This window comes from Lepus europaeus, chromosome 4 (genome assembly GCF_033115175.1).
Source record: "Lepus europaeus isolate LE1 chromosome 4, mLepTim1.pri, whole genome shotgun sequence".
NCBI classification, from domain to species: Eukaryota; Metazoa; Chordata; class Mammalia; order Lagomorpha; family Leporidae; genus Lepus; species Lepus europaeus.
Window position 1 is genome coordinate 66,443,909 of NC_084830.1, and position 26,659 is coordinate 66,470,567.

A 26,659-nucleotide genomic window follows, 5' to 3' on the forward strand; every position below is an offset into this window, starting at 1 on the left:
GTCAATGCTAAATTAATGATGCTAGATTAAAATATAAAGTTCCAGAACCCAGAGTTTTTCCCCCAATAATAAAATAATCTTAGGTTTGACACACACATCTGATACGTGGACAATTTACCTTCATTTTAAAGAGTGTGAAAAGCTCCCAAATGTTTTACAGCTTTATAAGAGTTTCCAAGCTGTTTTTATCATATTTTGAATTGCTTTATCTTCACTCCTACAACAGCTCTCAGCCCCCAGAAACACTTGCTAGAATCATTACACACATTTCGAATGTACCTCTAATGAGTTGTATGTAAATGTTGGCTACATGCCAAATGGACTCTGCAATATAGGATCTCATTACTTCTCTATACAAACTAGGACCCATCTTTTTTACTTTACCTTACAAGAGCCAGATTAACTTCAAAAATGTAATATCATTGCTATATAAAAAACTTAAAAACTAATTTAAGGAACATATCACAAGTTAAAGCAATGTGTTAGGATAAAGGAGTATTTTGTTACAAAGCTTCCCCATAATTTTACACAAAAATACTGATCCATTTCTTCTCAATACACATTAATCAGAAACTAAGTAAAAAACATAAGTCTTCTATATAATCAAATTTGCATAGCATTCTAAAACTAACAACAAAACTACCAAAATAGATATAGCTGGTAAAACACAGCCTAATTTTTATCCTGAAGCTGTGGACTATAACCACAGCAATATATATCATTATATTCTGGTGGATTTGCTCAAGTTTGTGCAGTTAAAAAGTTATTTAGAACAGTATGGACAGTGACACTGAATAGGATGCTAAGTGATTTCACTGTCATCAATGTCAGAGAGGTATTTTTTTTAAATCAATGTGATCTATTTAGAAAATTTACACTAAAGTTTTTAAGTCCCAGGAAAAGACCACAAAGATAACCATTTAACTTAAACCATAGAATTCATTCCAAAATGACTGCGTAACAAGTTAACTCACTGTAAAAGTTGCATCACCATTTAAGCTGGTTTCTATTTAGTCTTCACCAATTTCTATTCTCTGCTGCCAAACATTGTATTTTTAAAAATCACCAAAGCCCTCAAGAAATTCCTAGAAGAAAACCTAATATCATTTTAATGCTAAATTCAGAGCAATACATACCTGCTGGACTGCTTAGAATATGTGTACACATTTTTTGGTATTCTCAGTAATTCACAAGATCAGTGACTTTGATCATGTCAGATCCCTTTTTCAGAACTAATAGACAATATGCAGAAAAGAACTTTTTACTACCCGTTCTGCTTTGCTTTCTTCTGCAGGCACTGCTGCCTAAACTCTGCTCTGCTAAATGAGCAAACCCACCTACAAGGAGCCTGGCTAATGAAAGGGGGTGCCTTCTGAACAATAGAAGAATTCCTTTGCATTCAGAAAGCAGAGTTCCCATTAGAACCCAAAATCAGAGCGGCCAGTTTTACCTCTGTTTTTTAATTGAGACTGTCCCAGCCCTCCTCTACGGTCCAGTGAGACAGTGTTTGTGAAATGATTAAAAAGAACGTGATCTGATCAAGAGGACAGAATAATGGGAAAGGAATGCTAGGTTAGCCACTCAGCTAAGTGCTGGGAAAGACCAATGCACTCCTTAGCCTATTGTTTTTATTCTCATCTGCTCTTTAACCATCTCTTAACACTTTGAGTCTTTATGTACTCCATTTTTAAATGGGTTAAAAGTTGTCTACTTACAAGAGAATTTGGTAACAAGTTACAAATCCAGGAAAAAAAATAGAAAATAAATAAAAATCCTTGAATTATATCAAGTTTCCAAAAGGTCATCACTGTCTCTGCTGTGGCCTTTTCCCCATTCCAAATCCTCTATCAATATGTCATAGTGAGTTAGGCAAAGACAAAAGAGAGGCGCAGTGTGAAAACGGCACATATATCTAATCCTGACAAAGCAATGAATAGACCTTCACAAGTATAATTATACTTGTTTATTTGTTGCCACGTACAGAGAACTGATGAAAAAAATCCATCAAAGTGGTATTATGCAGACACCAAGAGCCTCTTTTCTTTGGTTGCTAAAGCCACATTGAGGCTTAAATTCCTTATTGTTAAATTCAGAAGAAAGAAAAAAAGAATTTTTGGCTGGACTTTTTTTTTTTTTTTGCATCAGTTGCTGACAGATCTTTTGTGTACAAGGCAGTATTAGTTCACACCGCTACCTCATTTTTACCCATGTTGGAATTCATAATTACAAACTACTGTACAGAAGCTTTTAAAAGGGTGTGGTGTGCTGACCAAGAGAAGAAGGTAGTGAAGGTGTCCTTTCCCACAGTCTCTTTGGATATCAAAACACAGGTAAAATACCTGTGTGGGAGCACCAGATATGTCAGAAAACATCTTTGATCTCAGCCTTTTAAGTGGGTGCTAGTGGTTTTCTTTAAGGCAGCCTTCTCTGCAATTTGCTTATTTTAGTGTATGTTTAGCATTTCATAAAAGATTGCAAAACTTCTCATTCCCATTGCAGTATTAAAAATGTTAGCAAAAGGGAAGGCAATACAAGGATGTCAAAGGATTGAAAATATTAAGTAAAAAGGTTTCAAGCCCAACTATTAAGGAGCTATTATGGTCCAATAGTCACTAAATCAAATAACTTAACAAAAGCACATTTTTAGAGGTGGGGAGAGTCAAACAAGGTTGTTGTTTTTTTTTTCCCCTTGCAGGATAGAAATATATCAAAGTAAATGCAATCTGCATAGTTAATGTTTGTGAGCTTTACAATTTAAAACAGAAAAGCTGTAATTTTTCTTTGCTGGCAATCTGGAAACACTCTGGAGTTAATTACAGCTGATTCGGAGTGAACCACACAAACAAAGACCAGTCTATGTCCAGACAATTATACTGCATTAACCAGCTTAGAGCTTCCTGCTGATGTTTCGGGCTCTTCTGTTACACCCTTCTACCTTCCCAGCACGAGAGAAAATGCTTCTGCAAGGAGGAATTAATGAAGAGAACTGCAAAAGAATGTGTGACGACCTCTCCTGACATGGCAAAAACTTTCCACCCATGTCATGACAAAGGGGAGAAGGTAATTAAGTTTGAATAGAAGGATGTAACCAAATATATTCAGCATTTAAAACAAGCACATTTTTAAAGAGGGAAAGTTTACAGAGACAAATATGAGTGTGTCCATCAACTAAGTCATTTCCCCCTATTTTCATCTCATTTTTCTCATTAAAAATTAAATTAGCTACTCCATGCAAATTTGTTTCTTTCCCTACAAATAGGACCCTCGTGATGGATGCATAGTCATCCTCTCCCTCTTTGATTCTTTCTCCTTCTTTCTGTTCCTCTCTCATCTCATTTTCCCCCAGCATCTTGCACACCTCTAAATCTACATGGACTTCCTATGACAGTTACATAGCATTAAGCATTATGTGTTGAAGAACTGAAGAGGCAAGGTATGTTCTCAATTTGATTAGTTGTGGGAAACAGGAATTTTATTCAGTTTTCTTTACAACTTTAATTGAACTCTGGCCACTTTCTTTGGAGAGGAACCAATAATCTCTCTTTTACCAAATTACACTATTACATGACTCATTTTATTTGTTTGCTTCAAGAAAACATCATAACCAATGTACAAGATAGACCCAATACACTTTAGCTATCTTCTGCAAACAAATTTTGGTGCCTTTCACCAATCTAGTTGATTTCTAATTTTCTTATTCATTACAATTGAAAATGAAGAGTTTGCATTGGTGTGAGACAAGGACATTAACTGTAATTAATTATGTTCAATGCCTCTTTATGATTCTTTTTTTGATACTGTTTTGCTACTATTCCAGCTGACATTGGGGCTTTGTAGTGATTGCTTCATTAAAGGGTAAGGATGTCCTAATCAGCTAAAGTATTACTAGAAAGCTGTTGTTTGCCAATACTGTGAGTTTATACTGACTTTTTTTTTTGCTTTCCTTAAAGAAGAAAAAAGTATCTCCAACTGCCAGTGACCCAGCCATACTTAAGCATGAATGATCTTCTCTTTGTCTCATCTATGCAAAGTAGGATTAGAATTTAATGATTACATGATCCTCTCAATTTTTCTTCCCTAAATAAATATGAAACTATAAATCAATCAGGTATTATGTTAAATATATATTTATATATTCTCTCTGAAAAGACTAAAAGTTTATTTAAATTCCACTCAATTTTACAGACATCTTAATGATGGAAAGAACCCTTTTCCTTCTCAGATCCCTCTCCCTGAGTCCCTATCGTATTTGAAAGTTCAAGTACACAACACTGCTAAATAGGAAGCATTAGGATGGCACCCTTTAGTTTTTCTTGGAAGGAGATGGATTGAATCAGTCATTTTTGAAAATTTATGAGTTACATTTGCCCTGTTTTTTAAATGGTTATAGACCTGATCTTTAAAATGTAATTGATTGATCTCTGGCATATACACAATCTAAGAGTATTTAGTTGATAATGTTTTAAGTCATAACACAGGAACATTTAAAAACTTAATTTTAACTGGCTATATTAAGGTATATATAGTCATATAATATATTTATCTTCAAAAAGAGATTTACTGTTAGTGAGAACCATTATACACATATATGTTTAATCACCGTCAACAAGAAGACAATATAGTCTAACATGTATCTGCATTTCTTCCTTCTTCAGTTATTCAGATACAAAATTGATTATTGAATGACTGACAACTGAATATTTAAAAAACAGTTGTATAATTACTTGTATTTCATGGTTACCACTAATATGATCTCATAACTAAACATAACAGTAAGTGTAATGGTATTTTTTAAAAAAAATTCAATTTCTTGCAGGCTAAAACCTACCAAACTTATCTTTATAAAACTAATCACAGATCAAGTATTCTAGCAAACATTCCTATTCCCTGAGCAATGATTTCAATTATTTCATGTGATTTCTACTAATTTTAATGAAGAAAGTTATACACATAATTCTTCAAATCACCACCAAGTGCCTCTCACTTTATAACACTCACAGAGTCTACCAAATACAAGTCTCTTTTTATATCCCAAGTAAATATTCTAAATCACTTTATATTAAAACCCACATTAGGACTAGTATAATAGAGAACATAAGTGAAATGCCAAGTTTTCTTCTGGATGAAATATTGGCAAATTTGTGTTTGATCACTAAGATTAGTTGGTTATTTTATTTCTATTATGAAAAGTCTTTTGTTTGGAGGGGTTTTTTTGGTTCTTGTTTTCTTCTTCTTCTCCCCCCCCCCCCCCCGCCCCGCTTTGGACTGAAAGTTAATTTGACTGCTGCCCATCAGTGAAGTGAGCAATTTGGTAATTAACTTTTGTGTTTTAAATGTATGAACTTTAATTAGATTTCATTATAAACAAACAAACGTCAACCATAATTATAAGCTCCTTGGTTTACCCACATATTATCCCTTTTCAAACAAACTTGATGTCAGACAAATTAAAATCAAGCAGCCAGCAATTTTGAGTTGAATTTTACATGATCTGCTGGTAACCTGATTACTTTTACTTCAATATCATTACAGGAAAAGTATTTCAGGAAAAATAATTACAAGAATTCCAACAGGAGACAAGCTTAATTGTATTGATTCAAAAGATGCATGTTCAGAGGAACCATGTTGAAGGAATAATGTTATCTCAAATCTACAGTTTCTATTAAAATGAAATTGTCCAGCATGAAAGAAGCAATTTAAGATTAGTGTCTGCAAAACTAGAGATACTAAACTAACTAAATAATTATCTGGGCCCAATTATCGTATACTTTAAGTAGCAAAATATCAGTGTGGAGCAACTACAAGGCATGAGGTTTGCAGGTTTATTTACTGACTGGTGTATCTATTAGGACCAAGAACAAGTGAAGCTGTCAGGACATAATGAAGGTAAATGATTAGTTAGCACCAAGCCTGAACTCTTCTTCAATGCAATAAGACTTAATTAAAGTTTACCACCAAACATCAACCAAAGCAGGATGTTGATCAGGTTTCAACATTAAGTGCAAACAGACAATAGTTGGCAGCAATTAGTGCAGCTATCAAATGACATGCAATGATAATTATACATTTAAAACAGCTAAAGAGCTAGGGGAAAAAACTAATCAGACTCTTTGAGGACAAATACTCAAAGGACAGGAAACAGGTATCAGATTATTTCACTTTAACACTGTAAATCAATAGAATTAAACAAGAAAAGGTTGTATGGGTACATTATCTGAAAGAGAACAGTTAACTGGACCCAACGTGAAATAAATCTGCTAGTATTGCTCCATCAAAGATAAGAACTTCTGTAGCTGAAGAAAATAAGTTACTTTTCAATTAAAGTTGCAGAATGAAGTCTGGGTAAAGAAAGTTTAGCTTCTTAGTTTTGTGTAAATTCAATCATGCAACAAGTATTTCATCATAGTTATTGTTATTTAAATTGTTAACTTCCACTCTACTATCAAAAGTACTTTGTGTGGCCATGTTACCTTTTTGTAGTCAAATATTATCTTCCAGAAAGCTTTTTTAGATGGATGTTAAAATTAAAATTATTTTACTACAGCTAAACTTGAAACAAAAGCCATATGTACATCCTCGTTTTTAGTGCATGTTATGCACGTCTCCCCTCGATGCCACTCAAACTATGACTTCAAGCTTGCTGAAATCAATGATCCCGCATACAGCATATCCTTTAGAATAGTTATAATAAATCACCTCCTTCCTTTTCATGGTTTCTGGACTGCAACCTAGAGCATGTCTCCAGAAATGTGCCCATCTTCATGACCTCCACCCCCTTATTTTCCCAACTAATTCTGTTATGCTAAGGATTTCTACACAGTGTTGGTTAATCCCAATATTTCCCTGGAGCTGAATCTAAGCCATGGCCAGCTCCCAGCACAAAAATGCCTCTCTCCAAAAGCCCTTCCACCCGCTTCAGCACTCATACGCTCATCGTTCCTGACATTTTCACTTCAGCCATGACAAATGAGCTGATGACTCTGATGTGATTGTACGGGAGGATGGCTTTATCTAAAGATATATCATTAACTCTCATCACCATCTCCTAATATGGCTCTTCTACGTTCATGTAATCTGTTATGAAAATTTGAGAAAAAATTTTTGTAAATACACACACTATAAAATTAATGAGACCAACTTCATCAAAGGAAGAAAAGTGAAGCCAGAGTTGACAGGATGGGGTGGGGCAAGGGAAAACTAGCATTAACCAAATGTTACTCTAGGGATTTAAGTAACTCTACTCAACCTCTGTCCCAGTGCAAACCAGCCAGCTGACCAATTCTTAAAGGTTCCTTCCCTCAACATGGGCAGCTAGAGCAGACCTTAATTTGTGAAGTGATACAAAGGTACCCTCTCCAATAAATATGGATAATCAATTGCTAAGCCATTTCTTTGTTTCTATCCCCATAACAGTAGCTTTTTATAGTATTATTACTAAATTTCTCTAAATTCACTTTAGTGGGGAAAGGGATAGCCAAAACCAAATTTACACTGTGATCATCATATTCTTCATTAGAAACAAGCTATATTTTTCAACTATTATTAAATGTGAAACTCTTCAAGCTCTTTGCAAAGGGAAGCCTTTCCCTATAGCATAAACACCTCAGAACCTTTAGGTTTAGTTAGAACCCAGGTTCCAGTTACATAGCTCTTGTTATGTATACTATGGACTTTACAGAGTAGACACTTGTTATAACCTCTTCTCTCAATTCATCTGAGGACACACAACCAGTCAGAGTCAACTCTAGCATAACAGACCTCAGGAAAGGAGGTCAGGCTTTGAGGTAAAGTGCTATTCACTTTTGGACCATGCAAGGAGCTCTTTATTCTTCTTATTGGCATCAGTCCCCCTTACTAGAGCAAGAACAAAGCCAAGTGCTCGTGTGAGGTTTATGAATAAATCAGAGGTGAGCCACTTTAAGTGCTGCCCATGATTTCCTTGTTGACAGTGAGCACTTAAACAGGCTTCTAGGACTAGCAACTTCTGCAAACCATAATGATTCCTAATCTTCACCCTGTTTCATTCTGAGAACTAAATGACCCACCCCCTCATTTTTCCTGCAAGTTTTCACCTTTCAGGCAATTTTTGTCCTATCTCTAACACTTTAACAGTCAACTTGACCTATAGTCATCTCAGGAATAATAACAACTAAGAAACTTCCTCTGCTTGGCAAAATTCCACAAATAAAAAAATCTCTAGCATAGCCAATTATTTTCATGTTAACATTATAGATTTTTTGGATATGGGAGGAGCTAAATCAACTAGGATGAAAAAAATGTTAAGTGATTTGCTTAAGAGGACACACACACACATTAAATGTCATCAGCAGCATTCTGTAGTTAATCCTGATGTTTCCCAGGAATTTATTTGAGCTTCTGTTTTCTTATCGGTTAAACAAGAGGACTGTGCTATATCCCTTTCCACTCCAACAATCTATGGTTCTAATATAAAAACCATTTAGATTGCACTGGCAGATAGTTTTCTCTATGGAATTTTCCAGGACAGGCCCAGCTGTTTTTAAGGTTGTATATATCCTTTCAGTGCTTAGATTTCAAGAGAAGAGGCAGATTCCAGTAGTATAGTAAGCTGAAGTTTTCTACTTATAATTTTTAGTTATCACAAATTAACTTATCCATTCATCCATTCAACAGACTTTCATCGAACAGCAAGCATTTGCCAATAATATGCCCATCACTGCAGATACAATAGTTAAACAGACATGGTGCTGCCCTCATGAAGACTGCAATTTATTTGAGGAAACACATAAACAAGCATTATGAAAAGTGCTAAGTGCTGATTGCTTTTTTAACAAAATATATCCAGTATTCAGTAAATGCTCAGCTTTAAATAAATGTGCTTCAAATCAAATGTCAAATCCAGGGCCTATTATGACAACCAGAACATAGGGCTGTGCACACATTTTATTTTTACGAGATTTTAACAAATATTGTGAACCAAACATACAAACACTAAGCAGAATCAAACTCAAAATTGGCAACTTACAATCCAAATACACCTAAATATATCCCATAAAAATAAATAATAATTTTAATTGTTTATCTTACATGTAACACATGTGAAATTGTTAATTTAAAGATCAAAAAAACCCAAAGGGTTTTCCCACTGAAAAATGAATTATTATAAAAAATAAAGAACTGTAGTCTCCTCTAAGAGATAAAGCAGGTGGAGACTCATAATAATTTGGCTATAAAATCACCCAAGAAAATGTAACGGTTATGTAATACTATTGAACTTTCAATGGCTGGATTTCTTCTCTAGACTGGTATAAATATTTGTTAATAGGGTATCATGTGACAATAACTATATTCCTATATAACAAATAACATATATTCCTATGTGAATGTTATATTTGCATATATAACTATATATAAAATATAATTATACTGAGTATAGAAAGGTGTTGCTATGCATCTATTCCAATTTTGGAAAGTCCTCTAATTCAAAGGTCTTTTAAGCAGATTGGATCAACTTCAAGTTGGAAATAAACCTTGTGGTCTCTGCTATTATTGTATTTAATGGACAGCCTGGAATCTTGAGCTATGGATAGACCAAAGTTTGAATTATTTAAAAATTATTTCTGTCCTAATTTGTGTATTAGAAAAATGGAGACCCAACAATGCATTAAATGTCTAGAAGCCCCTCAGAAGCAAACCAACTTGTGATGATGGGTTGAAAAATAATGATCTGAAGAGCTATCCACCTATAACCTTAGATGCCAACTAAGATGTCAATCAGAAAACATAACAAGAAGGATACCATCCCTATAGCCACATCCTGGACATACCCAGTTGCCTAAATCCTACTTCCTTCCCTGTGGGAAAAGGAACAACTCTATTCTAAATATGTATGTAGATTAGCCAGTTATGGAAAAGGAATATAGAGACTGGAAATCAGACACTCTCACATCCACTTATTTTAACATTCATAACAGTTTGTTCTTATGTAATCTCTGAGATATAGATGAGAAAACTGAGGGTTCAGAAAGATTAAATAACTGGGATAAGGCCAGCCATAACAGGAATTTAAACCAAGTATCTTCCAGATCTATTACAACAGCTATTGGTCATTGGGTTGCCAAAACATGGAGAAGATTTTCAAATATCTAATGCTGAATTTATACTTACTCAAAAAGGAACAGGAATCCAAAGTATCTATAATCAAAAGAATAGCTGGTCTTAACTAGCTGTCATTCTTTCTATACACTTTAATGCCCCTAAAACATCACGACGTTGTCCTTGGTTACTTTCCTTACACAGAATGGAAACCTTGTTCTTGTTCACACCATGTCCCTGGTTATTAAGAATAAATTGTAAGTCACTGAGATCATCAGTATTTTTATGAATCATGGACCTTTCTCAGCCATTCAGAGCACCTAATCCAACCTTTTGCTTAAGGCAAAAGTATACTTAACAGTCGAATTGACATGAGGCAATCCAGATTCTACTTGTTTCCTCTTGGTAACAGAAAAATCACTCTCTCAATGGAGACAGCATCACAGTTGGATTACTGTTGAACATTTTCCTGTTCCTTACTATTTCCACAATTTCCATATTGATTCATGCAACAAACACTTTCCCCAACAGCCATATAGTTGAGAGACCATTGGTTCCAGAGTTGTGATATCTAATATCTCTGTTCTTATCTTCACATTCTCCTACCTTCCTGGTAAGTAAATGGTACTCTCCTAAATTCATTATCCCATATTTTTAAATAAGCTAATTGAACTGAATGACTAAGGTGGTTCCTAGGCTCCTAGCATTTTTACAGTTTCCGGTTGTCTTACTGCCTACCTTTTTTTTTTTTCTGTTGAGATTGTCTTGGCCGATTCTTGGAAAAGAAGCCCAGTCAATAAAGGAAAACTTCACTGACAACCACAGTGTTTGCATCTGAAGAGGAAAAAATGACAATAACATGGGAAGAAGGTAGGGTTGTGTGTGTGTGTGTGTGTACACGCATGTGTTCATTTATACACACTTCTAGTGAACAGCAGTGTTAGGATGAACCACAGCTGTATCTGCCAAACCAAAATAGATTATTTGTTCTCAGTTAGTGACCTCAGGGAATCTCAAGTATTAATTACATTATTCCTAAATCTACAATTTTTTTTATTTTTAGAGAAATACTAAGAACTGTATTTTGGAATGTATTTCAAATCACCATTTATTAACTGCAAGTTTAATGAAGGTAACTTGGGAAGGATAAGTCTAACAGTAATTGAGTGCCTTCAATTTATTGCTCCAAACAGGCAAATTTTAAGATTCTCCAGAAATTTCCTCTTACAAAGTTTTGTTTTGTTTTTAACAATGCAACCAGGTGGTATACACTAGCTCACATGTTTCTGCATTTTAACATTGTTAAAGCTATGGATTTCCTTTCTTCTTTACAGTGAAGGAAAAGGATTTTATGGACAGTTATAAAATGCATATTTTAACCCAAAAGTCAATTTTCTCTGGTTAAAATGATTTAGATCTTAGTAAATATTTGCAGAATGCTTTCTGCTTTTATGGCTAGGACACAATGGAACCTATAAAGTTTGTCTTTAGAGGTATGTGTTATAATTCATAGCACTCAGTAATTATCATCTGAGCACTGTTGTATCCCCAGGACAGGCGAACACTAGAAATGATCTATCATTTGAGTATATGATGCTGGTGTGTGAACCTATGACCTCAGTGACCAAAGCATCGACTCAGGGCTTCTTCTGGACCACTAAGCCATTATGATATATTAACTAAGTAAATCTGCCCAAATTCTTAAATTGTGTTTGTGCTTTTATTTCCAGAATGTTAATTATATTAAAGATAAATATGACTCTAGTGTGAAAGCCATTCTTTAGCTGTATGCACACATTCAAAAATGCCTCAAAATAGCAAAGATTTTATTTCACTGACAAACCTTTCATAAAGCAGGGCAATAGAGAGCAGTCATTCTTGAACTGAGGATTGTATGTCAAATGTGAAACCATATCAAACTTTCGAGGGAACTTGTGAACCTCTGAAATGAGGGAATTAACAGAACATCAAATCCAGCAAGATCACAAGGAGCACAATCCTTATGCAAGAAAATAATGCCATTGAGCCCTCATTAAAAGCCCATTTCGTCCTTTGTCATCAAAGACTGTGAGTGCACTAAGATCTTGGTTATATCATCAAGGATAACTAAAACAAGTGCCAAGAGAAATTGTTCACTTTTAGTTCTCACATGTGTCCATCTGTTCACATATAAACATATATTCTGCTTTCTGTCTGATTCCTAAAATCTTGATATCAGAATACCCTGGGCTTTTGCCCATTTCCTAAGAATGCAGACATCACATAAGCTACTATTAACCCATGTGTGATCCACTTCCATGGTGGCTGGAAGACTGCCAGTTACAACACATGGTGCCTGGTTAACAATGTCTTAAAATATAAATGAATTTATTTTTTAAATTAACACATTTTTCTTATGGAAATACCTTAATAAGCCCTTATGCATGTAAAAGAATAGCCTCCATGTGGATTTTTTTGTTCTTTTAAGACTTTTTTCAAGCATATCATAAAGTTAACCATAAAAGTTTCTGAAACAATCCAGAATTTCTTGACAAATTTTAAAAAGGGTTCCAGTAAAGAATTTTGGTGACTATATAACAAAGATCAAATAGTTTTCCTCTACAATATGCTGTACTCAAGAGGCAACCCTTACACTTAAATTTGTGTGAAAACACTTCTGATTTCCCAAGTTTCCACATAACCATCTTAATAGTACCTCGGCAACTAACTGCAAAAGTGATGGGGCAGATGGAAGGTCTACAGTCCAGCAGCAAACATGGGAGGAGGTTGGTATCTGGTGGAATCTTCCAGCCCTGCTCTGGGGCAGCCTTCAATGGATCATTTGTAGTGACCTCAAACCGGAAAGTGCTTGTTTAAAATGTATACATATAAATAATTATCTACACTCCACTTGATTTACATATATACAAAAGAACCAATTCCCACCTTTGAAAGTGTCTTAACACTTATGGTATTTTAACTGCCCTAATTATGGTTTAAGAAACATCATTAAGAGCCCTGATCACATTGTCAACTGCTAACCAGTTACAGCCCTAAACTAGTGACAAGGGAAAACCCTACTGCAAATGTATCCAAGAAGTACTTAGACATTTTTAAAAAAGGATTTTCCCTACATAAAACATACAGTACACCTACAAATCAATACGAAGACTGCATTCAGAGCTTTGTGAATTAAATCCCAAGAAAAGAATACTGCATCCTCTTCCAGAACCCGCTCCCAGCTGCAGAATCTGATAGGCCACTTAAAACACTTAACATCACCAAAAGAGTACACAACTCTTCCCCAAGTAGTGTTCCCCCGAAGGAGACAATCACGTACAGTCGATGGGAGACAAACACTATTCCATCATTAACTGAATTAAACATCCATGCCACACTACTGGCCCCTTCTAAAATAACTGGTTTTGCCATCAAAGTGCTGGGAATTCTTGATACCCAACAGTCAATATTTGTCATGTTTCTGAAAACTCTTCTGCATACAAACCTCTGTTGATCATCGTCTCCCTACACTATTGTCACACATATTGCTTCCCAGTGATGATGAAAACTCAGGGCATGTTGTAAAGTTGCTGAAATCTGAGCCCCTGCTTGTTTTCTCAAGTCTTGGACAAACATAACTTTAGAGAGAGCAGAGCATAGGCATAAAGAAAGAGAAGCCTGCATTTTCATCTTCCTTTCATCTTAGTCATTCAGTCAGCCATTCAGGACCCTATTCAACAGAGCTTTTCATTATGCAAAAAAATGCTAATCCTTTTCCGATGCTTTCACACTTGTATAAACCCCCATTCCTCCAACTGAAAAGCAATTATATCAGTTTACCTTTCTGTCAAAAACAGGATTAATATTCCAATAACAGAATCTCCTTTCTTTTCCTATCTTTTTGCTTTAGGAAACCACAGATTATTAGTAGAGGCATTCTTAGAACAAGAATACATTATTTTAAATATGATTATGTTAACCAATGGGTAGAAAAGAGCAAATAATAAGAAGAAAAAAGTCCTTCAGTTACTGCAGAAACTCTTTTCTGTGACAGAACTGACCTTCCCTTTACAGATTCCCAAAGAGAACGAGACTCACTCTGGTCTATTAATCAGAAACAAATTATGAAAGAATGTAGCTGGACTGGTTGACACTATCCCGTCTTGGGAGACTCAGTAACAGCCTAGTAACAATGTCCTCTTCATGGGTAATGAACAGCCATGACAAATGGGGCAGAGAAACTATTTATTTGCATATGCAAATTCTCACACAAGGGAAACATGTACAAACAAGTGTCATTGTAAGGTGGATTAGGCAAACAACGCTTTCTTTTTAGGACATTCTGCAGCCCAGAACATTAGTCAGCACAATTAAACCAGTCTCCATGGAGACTAATGAAATTTCACCATGGTATGAGTTAAATTAGATAGCTAGTTATGTGTTTCCACAATCCAACCTGAAATCCATTATTGTTTCAGAACAATACAGCAATTGTGCCTAGCTGATCTTTGCCAGCTCAACAAGCTCCTAAGTTGACAATTTGCATATGTTAATATAATTAAGCACTAATTACATGAAACTTGTACATATTCACATGCACTTTCCCTGGGTGCTTCTCAGTTTGAACCTTGGCCAAGTCTTTAACCCTTAGAATGATCTTGGGGTGTGGGAGGGAGGAGTGGGGGACAAACCTCTGCCTGTGGGCACAGCCCCTAGGCAGACACAGACAGGCTCCTCATTTATAAACACAAAGCTTAACCTGGCTTCTCATATTTCTAGCAACAATGACAGAAAATATTTTGTGAGTGTGCTAGAGACCAGGGATAAAGAAAATGAAGGGGTGGGGGGATAGATTAGTGCTTAAAGACTCACAACAAGTATCTACTCAAAGGAAAGCAGTAACATTCATTTCAAGATGTTAAGAAAGAATTTGTTCTCATTGATGTTGTCGAACCTTGGGAGATGAAAATGGTTTGACAACAGCAAAAATAGCAAGCAGAAAAGGGAAAAGGAGTCAGCAGTACCTAATGAGCTTTACATAAATATATGCAGAGGCAATTAAGCAATGTTAATTACTATGACAGCAGTTAATTGAATATAATTAGATATTTTAAGCCACTGAATAAAGCATAGTTAAGATTAATTTTATTGAGATTAATTGTAAATAAGGATAGATTAACTCTGTGTTTTGACAGGCATAAAAAGTAGTTCTGCAAATTAAGCAGGAGCGTGGCCACCAGTCCAAAAATCATATATTATTTTAATGTCACACCTCAGAATCATCTCCTCTATAAACATGACTTTTCAAACCCAAACAGACAGGAATCTTGAAGAAAAACAAACAGCTTGCAGAGATTAAAGAGCCTTTTGTCCTTTTTCATGTGCATTTCTTTTAACAGACTAAATTAAGCGAGTCTGGTGTACGTTTTTTAGGAAGGAACATTTCACACTGAATGGAAAAAATGTTCTATCACATATGAAATTCGTGCAGCTGTGCGGAACTTGGTCCAGATGGTTTAAGACTATAAAACACCACCAAATGATAGACAGTAGGCCTTCCCAAGATTATGTGATAAAGTCACAATCTTTTATTTTGACCTCTCCAACCCAAATTTCTGCTTTGTATTATTTCCCATCAAATCATGTATTTTCTTTCATATCGGTGTTTCTCAAACATGGTAATAAGAAACATTGTCCCTACTAAGTGCTAGAAACGAAATGCAGAAAGAATTGCAGAAGGCCTGCCTCATTTAACAGATATCAGCTAAGTCATTCAGCCACAAAATGCAATGATAGCTGTGACAACAACGTATGCAAATGACACCACTTGATTATTACTCTCACAAACAATGTTTCCTAAAAATGCGTCCCAGGAAAATCTTGGTAAATGAAAATCCTCCCCAACCCCCACAAATACTTTCACACCAACCTGATTCATGGGTGTTCTTTAAGAAAATTAACACAGTCCTCAAGAATGCTGAACAAATCACTAATAAGAAAGGAGCTTCCATTGATTTTGAAATAAATCAATAGGTGATTAACATAATATTTTAAAGCGGCAGAATGTATATATGTGTTATACATTACATACACACATATATTATATTTTCAATACCTTTCAGCTCTTAATTGAAGAAGGGCTTTACACTACTGAGCCTGGCTCTACACTGCCTCACAACTTCTTTAGGATGCCTTTAGTCTTTATAACGAAAATCCTAAAATGGTCTGTGAAACAAGACTACGACAAGCCATTCTGCAGTGAAAGATTTTAAATCATCCAGCCTCTTCTAATAGACTTGAGACTTATTGAGGTAGAAACCATAAAAAATGAAGAAGGGAAATTTAATCCCTGAAATATTGATTTGCACATTAATATCATATAGGCAGAGGGCAATTTGGCTTCGTGGAAATGACACATTGTCGACCCTTGGTGAAGTCAGAGCCAATCTAACTGCTGAACATGTCTGAATCTCAAGAGTTATTAAGGGCTTCCCTTCTTGCCTTTATGACTTTTCTTCAGCCTACCAATGCAATCTTAAATGTATTATCTTTAAGAAATAATTGTAAAACCTCAGGGGTTTTCCAGTTAATGGAAGGGAGGCCAAACCACATCAGATTCTGAAATGCAACATTAAACCCTTGCAATCAACAAAACCACCTCAGTTCTCATCCATCCAGTGCAGGATCTAATATTGTTATTAGAGATAATCAAATTTCATTGTGTAAATTTAGGCTCATGGTCAGAATGGAAGCAGTAAATTCTGCAATATTAAACAGCGATTTTCTCAGCCTCCTTGATGTTTTCCTTTCTTGCTGCAGCATCTTTTAAAATAACCCAACTAGCTCAAAATTAATGAACAGATTTGGGCTCATTTGCTAAAAACTGCAGAAGACTACAATAGAGCTGAATGTGTCTGCCTCATTTTTAACTTTAAGTGGCAACTTTCACTTCATGGATCCAGAGTCCACTCTCCCTGTCTAACCCTACAGTTGGTGCTGTTGCTCTGACTTACACAGCTGGTTTACCTGACCTTTCTTTGTTCCTTGGGTACATTTCACTTTGTAGATTTATGGTATCTCCCCCATATTTCACTGACTCTATCTTCATTGCCATAAAAATGAAAACACTTGAATATGAGTTTACTTTTTCTTAATCCAAAAGCAACCAGCTATTGAATAAATACAGTGATGTTCTCCCCAGCTTATACCATAAATATTAAAACCATTTAAAAAATAACTGTATAAATCTTATGATCCCCACACTGAAGCCAGGTGCAAGAGGTTAAAACAGCTGGCTAGCCATCTTTTATTTTTGTGTGCCTTCCTGCTGATTGAAACCGCAAACCTTGAAAACTATCAAATATTCCCTTAAGGACTTTTTTTAAGATGAAGAAGGAAAAAAAAAAGAAAACCTTCATTCTCTTTAATATGCTCCTCAGTGGAGAAGAAAAACTCTAAAACCCAATCAGTCACAGAGGTAGTGAAATAATCCCGCATATATCCTTTCTGTTTTATTTAAACCACCCTTTCCAACAGTTTCTATAGACAGTTGTTTTTATTCTTCAGTTAGAAAAGAAGAAAGAGGAAAAAAAGAAAGAAAGAAAGTCTGAGCTTGCTCTGTCAGTTTTGCCAGTAAATATAAAGTAAAACAAGTGTTGATGGCACCGAGAGTGTTACATACCCGGGCTGTGTTTTTGCATTGCTCTCAATGGAAGCGATCGATGCCCGTGTCACTGTCGCGTCCCAATCGCAGCCAAGTCTCAGCCTTAATCTAAGCAACACCCGAAAAGGCAGCGGCAGCCGCAGCCTCTCCCTCACTCTTCCATCCATCCACCCAACTAAAAATATAATACTACATATGAGCTTTAACCACTCCACGTTTATAGGGATCAAGCCACTGAAAATCCAGGAGAACACAATAAAAAAAAAAAAAAAAACCCTCCTTCTGTCTCTTGTCTCTCTCTCTCTCTCCTCTCCCTCTCTCTCTTCCTCTCTCCTCTCTCTCTCTCTGTCTCTCCTTTTGCCATCTACATGATCCTTGATTAAACATGGAACAGAGTTAATAAAAAGGGGGGGGGGGAGGAAGGACTCAAGGAGAGGAAATGCAACTGTCAGAAATCGGGACGGCCAGATTTCCTGGTGAACCTGCCTCTGTCTGAGTCAGTGTCAATCCACCATCTTCAGCCAGTGAACTTGTCTTTGGGTTTTTGTTTGGTTGGGGGTGGGGGGGTAGGGGGTGTTGTTGTTGTGTGTGTGCTTTTTTTGGCAGGGGGGAGGGGAAAGGCAAGGTGGGGGCCGGAGGTGGGTGGGGGGAGCGTGGAGAATGTGTGTCTGTGTGTGTTGAGTGTGTGTGTATGTGTGTGTGTGTGTGTTTAGGGGTCGGTTGTGGGGGGGGTCCGTGTTTGCGATCTGAACCTTTGGTACCTACAAGGAGGGTGTCTTACCAAACGGTAGCTAAAACCTCACCAGAACCGCGCGGAAGTGAGGAGTCGCGGCCAAAGGCGCTCGCCGGAGCCTCCTCTCTGGGCCGGACCCCAGCCCAAGCGGCCGAAAGGAACCCCCCGCCCGGATCGCAGGTAACAAAAGAAATACAAAGCAAATGCACAGTCTTGGGGGGGGGGGGGCAAGGGGACAGGATGGGGGACCTCCTGTAAGTTGGGCATTGGCAGATAAACTTTATACAATTCCACGAGAAATTTTATTGTTTTTTTTTTTAAACCCATAGAAAAGAGCAGAAAGAATGGGGGTGGGGGGGGATAGAAGTAGCAGGAAGGCGAGACCCCGGCGCATTCCAGCCGCTCTGTCCTTAGCGACTCTGGGCCGGAAGGCGCGCTGGATGCCAGGAGAAGCGAAGGAGGTGAAGTTCATTTGTAGACAAGGAACCCTTTTGGGGGTGGGGGGGGCGAGGAATGAATCAGTTCTCACAGCCGGCCACAGCCCCTCAATACACACACACACACACACAGATCACACACACACATACACACGCACACCCCTTGCCCTTTGCCAAAAAGAAAGGAAAAGATTCTTGATCCCAAGCCGCGGGCGTCTGTCCTCTTGTCTAACGCACGGCCGGCGGCGAACGCGCCCCTAGCGAGCCGCCGCCGCCGCCGCCGCCGCCGCCTCCCGGGTCCCCAGCCCCGAGGCCGGGCGATCCCGCCTCCTAATGGACCTGCCTTCCGTCCGCCGGCGCCCGCGCCCGCGCCGCCGCCGCCGCCCCTGCCCGCCCCGGCAGCCGGGCGTCTACCTGCAGCCGCGGCTCCGGCCTGGGGAACCCTCTGCCCTGTACGCACGAGCCCCCGGCCTCCGCCAGCCCAGTGCTGGAGGCGCCCTTCGGGGAACTTGAGAAGGGGAAAGTCGGGGTGGGGGCGGTAAGCAGAGGAAGGAAGACGAGGCAGGAGAAGGTGGGGAGGGGGAGGCAGAGAGACAGGCGCGCCGAGCCCCGCAGACCCACGTCCAAACTTTCGGAGGCTGATGCCGAGGCAGAGTCATCCCGACCCGGGTGCAGGGGGTGCGGGGTGAGCGGGGACCCCTCCCCGGCCGCTGGCCGCGCTGCCGCGGAGCTGACAGCTTTCCCCGGCTGCGAGACTGGTCCCCCCGGGCTCGCGGAGGAGGCAGACCCCCGAAAAGACAGGAAAAAGGAGAGAAAAACTGCCCGGCCAAACGTGGATGATCCGCCACTTGATCCAAAAGTTAAATCCCGAAAAAAACGCAGCCCCCGAAGAAAGTGGAAAATCAGGTCCCTCGGTGCCCCCTCCTTCCCTCGGCGGAGCAAATCCTTGAGCCAAAAAAAAAAAAAAAAAAAAAAAAAAGAGGGGGAAAGAGATAGGAAAGGGGGGCAGAGCGGAAGAGATGGTCGGGATGAGGGGATGTGCGCGAGCCAGCGCGAGCGAGCGAGGGGCAGAGAGGGAGAGGCGGAGAGGGAGAGGGCGAGAGGGAGCGAAATATCAAAGATTGTGCAAGATCAGGCTGGAAAGATAATCGATACTCGACCTAAATTTAACACAAACTACTCAATAAAAGTTAAAGAAAAAACTTACTTTCCATTTCCCCTGCAGTTCCTACTCGATCTTCGCCTCTTTTTTTGTTTTGCTTTTATTTTACTTACAGCTGATCACATCCAAGTCAAACGAGAGGGTTCATTAAAAATAAAAAAAAATAAAAAAATAATCCTCGAACTTTATTGGGTGAAAATAAAAACGCTGGAGCAGAAAGTGGGGGGCATGGAGCGGTCCTCGGGGGTCCGGGAGGAGTTAAAGCATGTGCCGACCGCGGTCTCGCTGTTTGGTTGTGAAGGGGTTGGGAAAAGGAGGAAAGGAAATGAAAATCCGATATGTCTTTATTCTGCTAATTATTATCGTTTTAGCCCTGTTTAAAAAAATGGCTGATTAAGTTGAGTGCGCATGTCTTTGTGTGTCTATTCCCGATATGCACTCTGGGAATGAGAGAGGAGAGCGAGGGAGAGGGAGAGGGAGAGGGGGGAGAGAGAGAGAGGTGTAATTAGTGAGGTGATCAACATTCCCCAGACTGCAAATGACGCGCAGCCGGGACTCAGAGCAGCCCGGGAGTCTCGCAGCTTCCGAGGCTCGCAGCGCTGCGGCTGGAGCCCGGGACGCGGCGACGGCAGAGGACCGGCGATGGGGACCTCCGGGGCTCGCACCCCACGCACCCCTGCGCGCGGCTCCCAAACTTCATTAGACAGACAGACAGACAGACAGACACACACACACACACACCAGAGAGGGGAGCAAAAATAAACATAACTGCCGCCAATGCACTGCCCTTTAACCATTTGAGATTTTTATTTTCCACTTTAATGAAGCAAAGTAATTATTGTCCGAGCAGAGATTGTTTACTAGGAAGCTTTCAACAGAAATAGGAGTTAAGGTAACCAAGAGCTTTTCTCCGCTTGGTTTATTGCCAGGGACTCAGGAACGCACTCCAATGCCGAAATGCGGGGGGGGGGGGGGGGGGGGTAGCTGAGTAAATATGCAGATGTATGTAAATAAAGGGTGCCTGACTGTGTGCAAACAGAACTCAACCCTGACTATTGCAAGGGAGGAATGCACTCTGCATCCTCTGGCATTCTTCTTAAACTCCTATCTTTCGCTTGCCTAGGCAGCCCAGGAAATGCAGGGCAAGGGAGATGGAGGTGGTTAGTTTAGGCAAAGTAAACTTCCCAATGAGAGTAAGTGGTGGTTGCAGGGGTGATAGTGGGGGTCCACTTCTAGCCTTTATGTAATGTTCTTGAATATTTTATCAGAATTGCATAAGTTCAATGTAATAGCTTTAAGAAGACTTAGGGAAAAAAAAAACCTTTCATCTTTCGAGTCTGTTGAGTTATCTTTCTTGAAGCGCATTATGATGAATTTTAAAACCCCACTACAGATCTCATTAGAATGAAATATACTTGGTATTTTCTGGTGCAAAATTTAAGGTGGCTGATTTCTCATTTGAAAATCTAATTATCTCTTTCCAATATTACAGATGTGAATATGAGTGACACTTTCATTAAAAGATAATTAACTAAAACTAGGAATAGACATACTTTTAAATACCCCCTACTGAAAATGGAATCTATACATACAGAAGTATATATTCAGATAGCATCCTGACACACTGCCACAGCAGAGGTCACAAGGAGACACCATCTATGTAATATTTCAAAAAATAGGAATTCTAGGGAGAAAGTGAGAGCAACAAATCAAACGATTTAAAACCAGGAAATACTTGCAATGTCCAGCTTCCTGGACAGGTGAAGTATAGGCTGCTTTTGAGTTGACAGGCCTTTGAAGTTCTGGATCACCAGGATCTGCTTCAAAACCTTGTCTCAGGCCTTAAGCACCAACTCTACCAAATGCCAACGAAAGGTTTATCGCACAAGTACTGGGAACTGCAGAGGCTGCAAACATGCATCTTTCTGGGCCTAAAACCTTGCATTATCAGGGAACCTCTGAAAGAGCCTAGGACTGATGCAAATAGGAATAAAACCCAAACCAAACACCTGGGAAGATAAAAGCCTAGTCCTCCTAAGAGCAGACCTAGGCCCAGGTCAGGAAGGCTGGCTGCCTTCAACAGCTGGCTAAGGTTACAAGGCGAGTTCAGAGGTTTGGAGTGGAGAATAAAACCTAGATATGGTCCTTATTAAGAGTCAAAAGCAAATCAGCACCTCAGGAATCTGAAGTCGGAGCATGTACTAGTTTTTTAGAAACTAGGACTACTAAATGTTAACAGAAAGAAAATGATTCTCTCCAAAGATTCCATTCCTTTTCAAACTTTTTTGGGCAGGGATCTGCTCAAAGTAAAAGCTTGCTGCTGCTGCTGCTGCTGCTTCTTCTTCTTCTTCTTCTTCTTTTCTCATCCTCCTCCTCCTCCTCCTCCCCCTCTTCTTTTTTTTAAAAAAAGATTGTATAGTTACTTAGCTTACAGCCCACCTTCACAGAGTCACAGTATCACCAATTTACTGTGAGGATCTGATTGCACCTCAGTGGGGCTTACTCATGTGCCTTAAGAAATATGCATGCACACAGGGGTGACATTTAAATTCCCTGTAACTTGCAAGTGGAAAAGGTGTTTATGTAGCGTTACTGTTTACTGAAAAACATCAGCAGAGAGCAAACATTCAGGTTTTTTTTAAAAAAAAAGAAACTATTTGAGGTGTGTGCATGGGGGAAAAGGGGTGGGGGATGTTAAAGAGACTGAGGGGAAATGAAGGCAGGGAAACTTTCAGGTTCAAATCAGAAAAGATCAAGCCCTTTGCAGGAGAGGGCTCCATGTACAAGCTCACTGATGGAAAAACCATTTCCTGCGATTTCAGACGGGTAAATGCCTATGAAGAAGGAAACACCTGAGAACAATAAGTCTGTTTCAGGCTCAGGTGAAGAAAGGGGTCCATTTCTGGCATGGAGGAACAGGGAAATGATGATGATTTCGTTTTCTTTATTTCTTTGCCTTTTTCTCCTTGAAACATCATCAATAACATTAATGTCATTAATGTCAAAACAGCAAACGTCAAATCCTTTTCAAAATTTGGTGGCTATTTCTCCCCTACGCTCCCCCACTGCTGTCTTTCCTTGGAAAAGTGTGTGTGTGTGTGTGTGTGATGTCTTTAATCATCTTTCTTGTCTCCTTTCACCTCTTTCCTAAGAAGAGATGCTGGGGGTGAGGGTCGGGGGTTAATGGGTTGAGAGGAAGGGGCAGAGAGGGACTAGTGCAGTCAAGAGTTCGCTCCAGGGCTTGGCCTCGGAGCGCGGCAGCGCCTGGATGGCTGTCGGGGAGAAGCGGCTGCAGGTCTGCGTGGGGTGGGCCCGGAGGCGCGGAGCGCGGCGCCGCGGGCAGGGGCGCGGCGAGGCGGGCGAGCCCGAGCTCTGCCCACGGGCTGCTCCGGGCGCGGGCGCGATCCGCGCAGCTCGACCCGGCTGCGCCGCTGCGCCGCGGCCCCGCGCGCCCTCCTTCTCCGCCCCTTGCGCCGGCGAGCCCAGCTGCTCCTCCCGGGTCTCCGCGGACCCCTTGTCGGCCACCTCTGACCCCGTCCCCTCCCCCGCCCCCATCCCGCTGTCCCTAAACTCAGCGCGAACCCGCCGCCGCCGCCGCCCTCGCGGAACCTTGGCTACTTTTCATTTCAAAGTGAAACGAGCAGAGGTTTCCCTGCCGCAGCGAGAACTTTCCCCGGACCCTCTCCCATGCTCACCCGGGCCCGAGCCAGGTCCACGGCAGAGCCCCGGGGACCCCGCCGCTGAGCACCGAGTTGGGAGTGAGCCAGAAAGGGATACCAGGTGTTTGGGTGTTGAGTGTTGGAGGCAAGAAGTAATTAACATTGAGACAAAAAGTAATTTCCACTTCTCGACTTTTTTTTTTTCCCCCTTCTCGGTGCATTTTATTTCCCAAATCTACACTGAGGACACTGTGGGCTTTACAGCCGCTTTAATGAGTCTTGGGCTGTGTGTGCGCCCCTTCCCCGCCCTGCCCTCACCTCCCTTTCCCCCACGCCCCGCCAGCTCCAGACCGACTCCCGCCCCAGGGAAAAGGCTCCCAGTCTTTTGACCGCGCTTCCGGGGTCTATAGTGGAGCTCAGTTTGAAGCGCGGTATTACAAGATTTCAGCGTTGGGAACCCTTTATATCACCACAGAGGCAGGGCCCCCCACCTCTATCCCCTCTGTATAACAAAGGCAGCGTGTTAACTAACATTTGTGTTTAACTCAGCAACTCTTTCCCAAAACACACTTCAATCTGATACCAAGCTCGAACATTCTGTGTGGGAGTTAGGGGGTGGGTGGGTGTGTGACAGGATGTTAGGGGGGGTGGCATGCGTGGTAGGAGGAGATGCGAAGTTCGCAGAGAATGGGAAAGTGCGGGGCTTGTTTGCGAAGGTGTCATAAACACCTTATATTTACAGGGAAATAATTCCAGAAATGGGGCATCTCATTACCATGGGGAAAAATGTTTTCTTGAGGACTCACAAAAGAGACCTAACGTTTGAGGCTGGACACTGCCTGTGATGGTGCGAGTGAGCAGAAGGAAATGAAATTCCGAGGAGAAAGGCATTTTGAGTATGTTTGCGTGTGTGTCGTATCTGTGGGTAGTTAAATCCTTCCCTGATTCCTCCCTCGTCCAGGCTAGCTCTTATCTCCTCCAAGGACTTCTTTTTTATGGTCAAAAACGTCCCCTTCCTGCTCCCCAGTCTCTGTGTCTATACCCCACATTCTTACATTCTTGACTATTTATCTCTCTCTTCCTAAAGTCCTTTTTTTTTTTTTTTTTTACTTCAATCTGCTTTAGCCTTTTTTCTCTCTGGAGGTGCTGATTTTTTTTTTTTAATTGAGGGAGGGGGTGGTGATTATGTAAAACCAGGCATAGGTAAAGAAGGGAAGGGTAGGTGGGAGTAGTAGTAGAGGGTCTGGGGAAGAAAGAATTAAGGGAAAAGGAAAAGGAGAAGAGAGAAAGAGAAAAGTCAGACGCCCTCTGGCCTTTCCGGGGTCATAGTTCAGACAGAGCTTTGACCTGCTCTCCCTCTAGGCAACCAGCTCAGTGTTTATAAACAAAATCAGGCAGGACTCTTCCTCAAACAATGGCAGTGCACTAACTTCACAAGCACTTCCACAACTCTTATGCAAATTAATGAGGACCCCTTGTCACCGGCTTCTCCACACTCAGACACTCCTGAACACACCACCCAGACCCAAGATCCTAAGCACACTCTCCTCAAATATACATGGAGACGTTTCCAACTAGGGTAACCAATGACAATTTTATATTCTGTCTGGGGAAGATTTCCAAGAGACGATCCAGATGGGAACAGGGAGACAAGTGGAAGAGAGAGAGAGAGAGAGAGAGAGAGAGAGAGAGAGAGAGAGATTTCATTGAACAGAAGACAAAGTTGTGATATTTTCAATCTAAAAGCTTCAGTCTCTAGTTAATGAAGTGCTATGTAGAAAATACACGAAAATCGGCCACCAAATAAAATTATTTTAAAGTGGGACATTGCATTCATACAATCATCCATATTTCTATGACAAACATGCAGTTATTTACAATGGAAGAAAAGCTACTACCTCTATTTGTAATGTCCCGAAATATTTGACACAAAAGCACCATTAAATCCTATAGCAACAAACAACCCATCTGATGCAAGTTACAAAATGTATAATTAAATCCATCTTTAATTACTAAAGGTATCTAGTAGAAACTAAATGAATCAAAGATTTTAAGCAAAGTACTGTTTGCCAAGGTACAGAAATGATAGCGTTACATTAAATTATAACCAAAATCCCATATCAGCAATGCATTACAAGATAGAAAAAAGAGGTAAAAGCAAAAATAATACATTAAATGATATTCAAACTTTAGCTTTAAAATGATTATCTGTGAAGGTCTAAAAGGAAAAGGTTAAAGAAAATATACCTCAGAGCAAAAAGATCATCTCCTTTTCTTCTTTGTCTATCAGTCCCCTGTTAAAGCATATGGAAAATGTTTTCAAAATGCCCAGATTTGGCACATTGTCATTGCAAAGAGAGGAGCGCAGTGATGCTGTTAGAGAAAATGGGAAATAAATTCAGGATTGGGTGCTGCCTCCTTCAATGCGGATTTATCTAAGTTTAATTTAATATTCCGCAATCACTGAGTGATCGCATATAATTCACCAAGATTTTTAAAGGGCCTTATTTAAATACCTTGAGCAACAAGAGAATGAAATTTAAACCATTTCAGCCATTGCTTATATTTTGTGTTTATTTTCCTATTAGGGGAACTTCAAGTGGCAACTTCTAATAATAAGAGGAAAACGATGGAGGCTTAGATTTTTTTTTAAAGAGAGAATATTGAAGGAAAGTATTAGCTTTATTAAAATCATTCTGAACGTAAAATCAAAAAGCACAAAATGGTTGTTTGTAAAACACTAAACCTTTAATCGATTTTATTGGCATTCCGATCGATTAGATAAACGGAAATCTATAGCAAACATCAAAGCATTTAAAACATTTTCTCTATCTCATTTATAAACAAAACTTTTCTTTTCAGCAGAAAAAAAATGATTATCAAACGACTAACAGGAAATTCTTCAGATATCAAATTACGATAATAAAATTATTTCCACATGGAAAGGGATAA

General features: G+C 39.5%; 1 protein-coding gene across 4 annotated transcripts in view; it reads right to left on the minus strand.

Annotated features, from left to right (window-relative positions):
• Window positions 1–25,973, minus strand: part of ZFHX4 (zinc finger homeobox 4) — a 210,300-nt gene extending 184,327 nt beyond the window's left edge. For 2 of the 4 annotated variants that reach the window (XM_062188331.1, XM_062188327.1), the window contains exon 1: window positions 20,094–20,475. The gene's annotated coding sequence lies outside the window, so the exon portion shown is untranslated. Of the gene's footprint in view, window positions 1–17,734; window positions 17,889–20,093; window positions 20,476–25,954 lie in introns of those variants that run through there. The other 2 variants (XM_062188330.1, XM_062188329.1) reach the window with 2 other exon arrangements.
• Between the last annotated feature and the right edge of the window lie 686 nt (window positions 25,974–26,659).